The sequence below is a fragment of the Haemaphysalis longicornis genome, unplaced genomic scaffold (genome assembly GCF_048455015.1).
Source record: "Haemaphysalis longicornis isolate Haplotype H1 unplaced genomic scaffold, Haemaphysalis longicornis Haplotype H1 scaffold_10, whole genome shotgun sequence".
Taxonomy (NCBI): domain Eukaryota; kingdom Metazoa; phylum Arthropoda; class Arachnida; order Ixodida; family Ixodidae; genus Haemaphysalis; species Haemaphysalis longicornis.
Window position 1 is genome coordinate 17,507,040 of NW_027526204.1, and position 9,984 is coordinate 17,517,023.

The 9,984-nt window shown below is 45.3% G+C and overlaps 1 protein-coding gene across 1 annotated transcript in view; it reads right to left on the reverse strand.

Annotated features, from left to right (window-relative positions):
• LOC144157627 (uncharacterized) overlaps window positions 1-9,505 on the reverse strand; it is a 73,449-nt gene extending 63,944 nt beyond the window's left edge. Inside the window, exon 1 of the mRNA XM_077688451.1 lies at window positions 9,410-9,505. The gene's annotated coding sequence lies outside the window, so the exon portion shown is untranslated. The remainder of the gene's footprint in view (window positions 1-9,409) is intronic.
• Window positions 9,506-9,984: the final 479 nt, after the last annotated feature.

The window sequence follows — 9,984 nt, forward strand, 5'->3', positions numbered from 1 at the left end:
ATATGTATTGAACACTAAGAATACATGTAGTTTGCGCTAATTTGTGCGGAAACAAATGAGTCGTCCGATCGCCCAGCTACCACCTCAGCTAGGCAACGACGAGTTGATTGTTATTTACGAGAAAAAACTATGGCTGTGAGGCTGTACTTAAAATCAAACTGAGCAATAGTCGCTAAAGGTAGCAAAGTGCTAAGCGCAAAGCGCGAATCGCGGTCACGTTCGCTTGCGCGGATAGAAATTCGGACCCGAGTTGCAATTGATCTGCCGCGTTATGCACAGAACTACACGCTGTACACTTGAATATTACCTACCCGTACTTCCACCCGGTGGCGTGGTGCAGCGGTAGCGCGTCGGGTTTTTCGGGTGTATTTCCGGCCGTCGGTGGTTCGATCCCTGCAGGTCCAACGTTTTTTTCCTTTTTTTTCTGCGATTCAGCATTTCGTCCTTGGGGTGTATCGGAACGGACCTTCCGGGTGGGGGACTAACCGTTCGTCCCCTCGCAGTTAGTTCCCAAAGGGAGTGATGATTGTGGCAGAAGCCGTTAGTCCCCTAAAGGACGAACCGTTAGTCCTTTTTGCCTAAGAGTGAAGGTGGCCACCAGCGGTATTGGAAGCTGTCCAGTCATGCTACCTCGCCCTCTCATTGAAACACCTTCCAGTTTGCCCTATGTGCACTTTTTTGCAGCTCAGGAGAATTTCGTAAACTACACCAATGCTGAAATTTGTGTAGCGAACAGCGTGGATTTTTGCACATCATTGATTGATTGAATTGATTGAATGAATGTTTATGAGCATTTGTCACATTAAGTTTACAAACACTGATTGGACCCATAGCCAGAGGCTAGTGCAGGGTCCAATAAGAAAAGTAATGGACAGAAGCGGGAAATATCAATCATACATAATAGAGATGTAGCTATACAGACACTGTAAATATATACTTCCACGTAATTATGAGCATACTCATTTACAGAGTAGAGAAGTCTTTCTCTCCTTAAACAATCGGGTTACAAGAAACAAACCTACACTTGTGCATACAATCAAAAAGTTATGAGAGATCACTTTGTGGACACACCCAGAAACATCAGTTAAAATACAAAAAACACTATAACTATCACGGGTTTTAGGAAAACAAAAAAAGGCTAGGTTTACAACATTCACCGATGTATAATTATACAAATATAAGCGTTTGCCACCAAAGAAAAAAAAAAGAAGCAGTTACAGCCTGTTTAAGAATTGATTTTTTTAGTTTTACCGCGGCATTGTGTGATCTCTTTAATTCAGTGGGCAAACTATTCCAGATCTTTATCCCTGTGAATTGCAATAATCTCTCCCCATAAACGCTATTTCTTGGTGCCAAGTTAAAGTTACCGAACGTGATACTCGCCCTACTAGAGTAGGGCGAGAATAGGAATAAAATAACGAGACATCAAATGGGTTATTGTATTTTACAATACTATTAACACAAACAGTCGTCTTGTATTCACGCAAAAGATCGAAGGGTAGTATTTTTAGCGATCGAAATAACGGCCGGCTTGGCTCGTTGTGGTTACTGTGACTTATTATTCTGATGGCAGGCTTTTGTAACCTCCGAAGGGGATCCAGATAAGCATCATAAGTCCAGGCCCACGATTCCATGCAGTAAGTTAAATGGCTTTTGATGAATGCAAAGTAAAACGCCCGCAGAATGCTTTTATCGAAGTAGCCTCTAGCTTGTAAAAGCGCGTGACAGCCGGAAGCCAGCTTTGCACCGACGGTATATATTTGACGTGTCCAGTGAAAGTGATTATCTATTATATTCCCGAGGTATTTAAACGTGTCCATACGTTCCAGTATGCAGTTGTCAATTTTAATCTAAATATCTTCGTAACTAATTCATTTCCTGCGGGAATGAAAGATAATGTACTTCGTTTTATCGGCATTAACCGTTAACCGTTAAAAAATCACGGGGAATTTTTTTTTCAATTCTGAGTTTACTTGTGTTTGTAATTCAAAAACATTGTCGGCCGTACATATTAATGCCGTATCATCGGCATACATAATAATTTCGGAAGAGCTTAATACATGAGGCAAGTCGTTGATATAAAGGGAAAAGAACAGCGGCCCGAGAACCTATCCCTGCGGCACCCCTGTGTTCAGATATTGCAGTGTGGAAGTAATATCGGTCATCACGACAGCGTGCTGTCTGTTTTTGATGTAATTAGAAAATAACTGATAGGATTGATTACGTATACGGTAGTGCTTTCATTTATGCAAAAAAATTGAAAAATCTACCGTATCGAATGCTTTTAGTAAGTCAAGGAAAAGAACTCCCACTAGCTTGTTGTTGTTTAGGGCCGTGTTAATCGATTGAGCCAAAGTCAACACTGCAGATGACGTAGAATAATTAAACCGAAATCCATGTTGCTGAGGGCAAAGAACCATGCACTTGTGTAAAAACTTATTGATGCGGTTTGATAGGATTTTTTCAAAAATGTTATTTACAACGCAAAGCACAGATATCGGTCTGTAACTAGACGGATCGAAAATGTCACCGTTTTTGTAAACTGGGATTACTTTTGCAATTTTTAGTATGGATGGGTAAGTTTCGTTTTGTATACAATGATTAAATGGATTGCATAAGACTGGGCCTAAAATATCTACGTTTTCTTAAAACAACCGTGCTGTAATTTGGTCTAGTCCAGCAGATTTGTTTGTTGAAAGATTTTGAATAGTGTGAACAACTTCAGAAAGTTCAATATCATACATCACAAACGTATTGACAACCGGTTTTGACGCAATGTAGCTGTCTACAGAGCGGGGAATTGTGTCTGCCAGAGCTTTGCCTTTACCAGAAAAGAAGGTGTTGAACGCTTCGACAGTGCTGTTGTCGACACTGTCAGGAGTAACGCGCTGTGATTGAAGGCCCCCAGTAACCTCATTTATGATACCCCATATTTTGCGTGTATCGCCGGATGCCTCCTGGATGCAGCTTGAGTAGTATTGTTTTTTACGGGCTGTGATTATCATAACGCATTTATTGCGTAGTAGCTTGTACTGACCTAAATAGTAACTGTTTGTCTTTTGACGTTTCAATTTATTGCACCAGAAATTCTTTGTTTTTAATAGTTGCAAAATCTCTTCATTCATCCAAGGGCAGATTGGTAATTGATATGAACGTGCAGGAAGTACACGACAGCACTTATTACCTGCGTTTTTAAGAACTCCTATAAGGTTCGAAAACTCAGTATTAACATCGTTGTCGTATATATCGTCGAAACTGACTTGCAAGAGGCTCTGTCTTAGCATCGTGTAATCTGTCTTGATAATATGTCATCAATGTCCCTTCTTATTTTGGATTAAGTTATTAAGTAGAATTAAGATTGGAAGGTGATCCGCAATGGGTTCATTGAAAACGCCAGCGTCAACGTCGGTATCTATATGTGTTGGTACGTGATCTATAATTGATGAAGACACGCTTGTAACACGCGTCGGGGTGGTTATGACATTTCTGAAGTTGAATGACTGTAACAGGAATGAGTAATCCTTATGAGCATCATGACTAGTATCAATGTTAAAGTCCCCAACTACCACAACGGGATCGGGGTACGTTGTTGATATCGTCATGAAAATCATTTCCAGTTTAGCAAGAAAAGCGGGTAGACTAGAATTGGGAGGCTGATAGATGACACCAACAATAAGAGGGAAATCTAACTTTCCGAACAAGGCTTCCATAAAAGAACAACTGCACGAAAGTGATGGCAAGGATGTGAAAGAGAAACTTTTATGAAAGAAAAGGGCGACGCCGCCACCGCGATTTTGCGACTCTCTTGGCTGTGAGGTAAACCTATAATCAGCGATTACGACCTCCTCACCTTTTTGCAGCCACGTTTCCGTGATTACAATGACATGAAACAGTTGCGCATGCTCATACAACTGTGCTACAAGTAAATCTAAGTTCTTTCTGATACTTCGAACATTGCAATGAAATATTGACGAGCTCGTTTGGCCAGCAACTTGTTGAACCTGAACATTATTCATTGTAAAGGTAAGCCTTGGTGCCTTAATAAAGTGTTAGGACTGGGTGGATGACTACACGACTTTGACGAGGTCATCTTCGCAAGTTATGTGAAGAACCTTCGCTTTTTCCGATTTTCTCATTAGGATCTTGCCGTCAGAAACACAAGCGAATTTCCAGTTTTTGCCACGCTTTGCACTTATCGCTTTGCCAAGCAAAGCTTTGTTTTCATGGCACAGATGTTCGTTGATGTAAACTGGTTCGTCTATTGCAAATCCGAGCATCGCCGTGTTTAGTCTTCCTTTTGGCAGCCTGCAGAACACTATCTCGAGTCGACCTTGAGTTAAACTTAACAATGGTGTTAGGAAGCCCGTTTGAAGCTACTCGATGCACTAAGTCAATATCCTGACAAGGAACGTCAACACCTAAACGGGTAGTGATTTGCTTCAGCGTCTCCTTTAGGTCCTCGTTTTCTGTAAACGGGACACCTTTCAGCTCAAGGTTATTCTTTCTGCTGTACTGCTTCAGCTCCACAGGTTGCCTTCTGACGTCCTTCATTTCCCTGTTCAGCCTCTCATTTTCGCGGTGACACTCAAGGCTCCGATTCTTGACTTGAGAGAGCTCCTCCCGGATAGACTTTACATCACCCTTGAATTCCTCGAAACAGTCATTCATGAATTTCATTGAGGTCGTCACAGAAGTAAGTTCCGTTTTGATATCGGTAGTTGAGGAACCAAGAGCTGTTACCGTAGCTGTCAACTTATTCATGGTCTCAATGAACTTCGACATCATTTCTAGCAGGACCTTCGCGATTTCTTTGATGCTAGTTGGTGCTTTATCGCCGAGGCCCTTTGCGAACTCGGGCAAAGGATCGGTTTCCTTGCTATCTTTTGCCATCCTAATACGTCAAGTATTCCTGGACAACACAGTTTCAACCAACAAAACACTCAGAGCAATCCAAGCAGCCGCATTATATCAGCTTGTATCGTGCACATAAACGAATCAACAGTACCTGCAGTGATACAGAAAGCGGTTGAGCGACGTTGTCGTTCGGCTGCCCGGACCGCTCTGATGTGGCGTAGCTGTTGGCCGGGTATATATGGGCGACGGGGGCGTCAGCGAGTCCTCTCCGCATGCGCAGAACCAAGGCCGATGTTGCGAAGAAGCCGTTGAAGCCACGTGCATTTGCAGCGACTACGACGGGCCAGCGTGCTTACGTGATGGCGTCCCTGGTTGCGGAAGGAAATGACACGCCCGGCGCGTACCGTTTGGCCGCTATCCTGCAGTGATACAAAAAGCGGTTGAGCGACGTTGTCGTTCGGCTGCCCGGACTGCTCTGATGTGGCGTAGCTGTTGGCCGGGTATGTATGAGCGACGGGGGCGTCAGCGAGTCCTCTCCTAGTTCTGCGAGTTCTGGTTCATTTAGGTGCGGAGGACCTTAGGACCGCACAATGTCCCTCCACAGCCATGTGCATAGCATTTACAATCGCAGAAACTCACACAAGCACCGGCAGGATTCGAGCCTGTCTCTGGTAGACCAGATAGAGTTAGTGTCAGTCGTTTTACCCATTAGGCTACGACCGTGAGTCAGTACCCGACAGTCAAAGGGCTTACTCTCTCGCCTGTAACTGCGAGTACCTTAGGACCTCCCAATGTCCGTCCGCCTCCATCAGTGCGCACACCACCATCAAGCAAAAATTAAGCAAAATTCTATTTGAGCGGGGGGTTGCAGTCTCCTTTAGGGAATAATCAAAGGGCAACTCACGGCTCAAATCATATGACGGTCGGGGCACACATCGGATGTCACTTAGGGTGCAACTTGGATGTCATTTCGAGTCCCCGTACTCCGCAGCCTCGCCATCATCCACGGAGTGGAGATGCTGCCATTTTTTTCTTTTTGAATATTACTCATCAAAGGGCATACTTTTGAAAGCTGTTCCAGGGCACTGAAAACAATATTTACACCGTACGTTTGCGCCATTTTCTTTACATTAGGGGACACTTTGTGTAGACACGGTATGACATGCACGTTTTTCTTTATCAGTAATTCTTTAGCATAAAGTACCTACTCGCCCACACCAAGCTTTTGTTGCTGATAACTTCGCTACAAACAAAATGAAGCAACATGTTTTTCAGCTGTTTGGCCGACCCTTTTGAGAAGTCTCTTTTCGCCAATTTTGAAGAGAATCGAGACCGGGTTGTTGTGTTTTTGGCTTTCAAAGACACGCATTTTTAAAGCAAAGCTTTCTACCTCTACCCCCCAAGGGTTCTTTCGCGACCGTTGGTGTTACCAGAAAACTCCAGCGAACAAATAAAAGAATTTACTGGCACCGCCGGGAATCGAACCTGGAACTAATAGACTAACAAAGCGAGAGCCCGTTGTCTTACCGATTTAGCTACGAGCCCACGCGAAAACGGGAAGACAAATGGTGTACTCACCAAGCACATCTACTGGTTTACCCCCTGCCTTCTCGCTGAATGCCACGTGAAAGCGTCACACGACCCCTCACGCCCGTCTAGCGGCCCTGTGCGCACCTTGCTCATGTGCTAAGAGTTACAAAAATTAAAGGAATCTCGCACCAATCCATGGAATCTCACTTTTAATACGCCAATTTGCTAAAGCCTCCAGTCAGTATTCACGTAAAAAATCCCAGCTTCTTGTCGTGCGCCCTCACGTCAAATCAAGGAATACATTCAAATACTCCTTGATGACCAGGCCATCACTCCAAGCCCCAGCATCAAGATCCTGGATCTACATCTCGAGGATAACACCAAGAGTGACGTCTCCTTGTAGCGCCTAAAAGCAGCAATAATCAAATCATACACATGATCAGGCGAGTTGCCACCATGAAGCGAGGCGTAAAGGAATCTGGTAGCTTTCGATTAATTGAAGCTTTTGCCCTCTCGAGAGTCACTTACGTCAACCCCCTGTCTTCTCGGCGAGGAAGACATAGAGATGCTTTATATAATGATTTGAAAGGCGGTCGAGCAGGCCATTGGTCTTCTCATGAGTGCGTCCACACTGAGGCTGCTTAGCACGGGCTCCACAACACGGTTGAAGAGCTGATAGAAGGCCATCTTTCTAACCAGAAGGTCCGACTCAGAACTGCGGTGGGTAACCGCATGCTTCACCAGATTGGCTGGGCAGCCCAGAATGTCGCTCCGCTTGACGTACTCCCAGACTCTTGGTGACTAAAACTAAAGATGCTCCCTTTGCTTAGAAAGTCAAACCCCCCACATGACGAGGGTCACCGAAAAGCACGGGCTCAAGCGCTAAACACCACCCTCGGTGGGGCTCATGCAGTTATCTACAGAGACTTCTCCAAACATCGAGGGCAGCAACACGCCATCATCGTGGCTACCTCCAGAACCAGCCTCCTTGCGTGTACCTCGCTTAGGACCCAACAAATGACGGCAGCAGAAGAGGCAGCCATCACCTTGGCTCTCACTCAACCAGGGGTTCGGAGGGTAGTCACGATTCCCAGCAATCCTACTGGAATTATCAGTCGGGTTGGGTGTCCTGACCTGCACTGTGCGTGCTAAAAAACTACTCCCCAAACGGTTCCATTCAGCTCATCTGGACACCCCCTCACGCTTCAATGGACGGCAACAAATACGCCCACCCAACAAGCCTGCGCTTTTACCTCCCGTGCTATGGAGCTGCACGAGGACAGTCACCCGCTTGTCACGTCCAGGGAGATAATCCAGCATTATCGCCTTCTGAGACAGACCGTACCTTCTCCTTACCCTGACCTTTCCAGAGAACAACAAACTACCCTACGGCTCATATAATCCGGGCTCCTTCCCACAACCTACGCGTATTCACTTAATGCACCCGAAACGCTACGACGCTGAATGTAAATTTTGCTCAGAAGTAGGAACACCCCGCCCCGTAATCGGGGTGTGCGACTTTAGCCCTGAGCACCCTCCTCTCTTTCCGTCAACTACCCATTAGGGCAATGGGAGATGCTACTCTCCAGGCCCTCTCTACCTACCCAGCTTCAACGGGTGGGCAGAACACAGGCCGCGCGGACTGCACATGGGCCCCACAGAAGAAGGAATCACTACCCAGGGCTGCACTCTGGGCTGTTCAGAAATCTGAACAGCAGTTGGGCCGTTCAGAAATCTGAACAGCAGTATTTCTTCCTCCTCCTTCTCAGCCGCAAGTCTCGTCGCCTCCGTCCGCGGCGCAGAGACGGAGCAGTCAGGTCGTGTAACACCGGGTTGGAGCTTACTTTGATTTTATAAAAAAAGTTTCCACTCTTGTGCTACACCAATACAACTCAACCAAACACCGTTCATGCATCATGCATTGAGGTAACCTTACCGAGAATATCTCTTTGAAGTAATAAATGGTGTGGTTAAGTGCACTTCTCTCTGGTTTTACCATTTGTAGAGCGATGTGAGTGATTTTAAGTGACGTCGCATGAGTAATCGTTATGGGTGCCGTTTACAGCTTTGCTTTCCAACCACATTCACGGGGTGGATTGGCGCGATTTTTTTATAAAAAGCGCAGCAATATTTTTTTGAGTACACTTGAATTTTTGCTAGACAAGTGATATTTTCCAGATATGCTTACAAATATTAATTTCACCATCACCATCACTATCATGGGCAACTGACAGACAAAGTATCTGTTCCGAAGCCTCGCGCACACTAGAATGCTTGCGCGGTAACCTGAAATTAGCCTCGCCAGATATTAAACTGTTAGCTTACCAAACGTCTGTGAAACCGAAACTCGAGTATGCTTGTCCAATATCGCACCCCTGGCAAACATATCTTACTAACGAACTAGAGCGAATCGAAAACCACCTCCTCCCCCCGTTTTATTTGCTCCCAGAACTCTAACGTTAAGAGCGTCACCGCATGAAAAGATTCATTGCACGTACCGTCACTTCAATCACGTCGATTAGTTCGTCGACTGTGCCTCGTCCACGCTTTTTTCTATCGCCCTAAATCACAGCACGTCCTCTTACAACCTTCACACAGAATTTCATCCCGCATTTAAGCTCAGCCACCCGTTAGCACCAATCAAAGGCCGCACCACAGCCATGAACAACTCATTTTTTCCCCAATGGAATAACACTGTGCAACAACCTGCTTGATAACATAGTCACGTGCGGCAACCGCCAAACCTTCCGAAATAATCTGAAAAGTCGCACGTCACAATCTGAGTGAATGCAGCAAACCTATGACCTCGTAGATTGCTTTGTTGGAGCCCTATTTTTTCAACTCATTTTTACTGCAACACTTCTTGTACCGTTCTGTTTTTCTTTTTCCTTTTTTCTGCTCTTTGTGCTCATGATTGAGCTGTAAATCATGCCTTGTACGTCCTCCCTTATGTAATGTCGTTGGGCCTTTAAGCTGGAAATAAACGAAAGGAAATGAAATAGGGGCGACATTACCCATCACTTACGAGTTGTTCGCAGTTACAGATACGGAGATAGGGTGCATCGAAGTTAGCGACAATATGGCGTCTGGCACGATTTCACAATGTGTTTCTAACTTTTTTTGTTGACGGCAGAACGCAAATGTTTTTTAAAGCAAAGCTTTCTACCTCTACCCCCCAAGGGTTCTTTCGCGACCGTTGGTGTCACCAGAAAACTCCAGCGAACAAATAAAAGAATTTACTGGCACCGCCGGGAATCGAACCTGGAACTAATAGACTAACAAAGCGAGAGCCCGTTGTCTTACCGATTTAGCTACGAGCCCACGCGAAAACGGGAAGACAAATGGTGTACTCACCAAGCACATCTACTGGTTTACCCCCTGCCTTCTCGCTGAATGCCACGTGAAAGCGTCACACGACCCCTCACGCCCGTCTAGCGGCCCTGTGCGCACCTTGCTCATGTGCTAAGAGTTACAAATATTTTAACTTCCTGACACATTCTTCCTATTCGATGGTAGCATAAACGTTTTTTCTCGTCCTCCTCCCTGACAGAGTTGCTTTTTTTTACTTACACCTCTCCACGGGGATTTTGTTTATTTCTA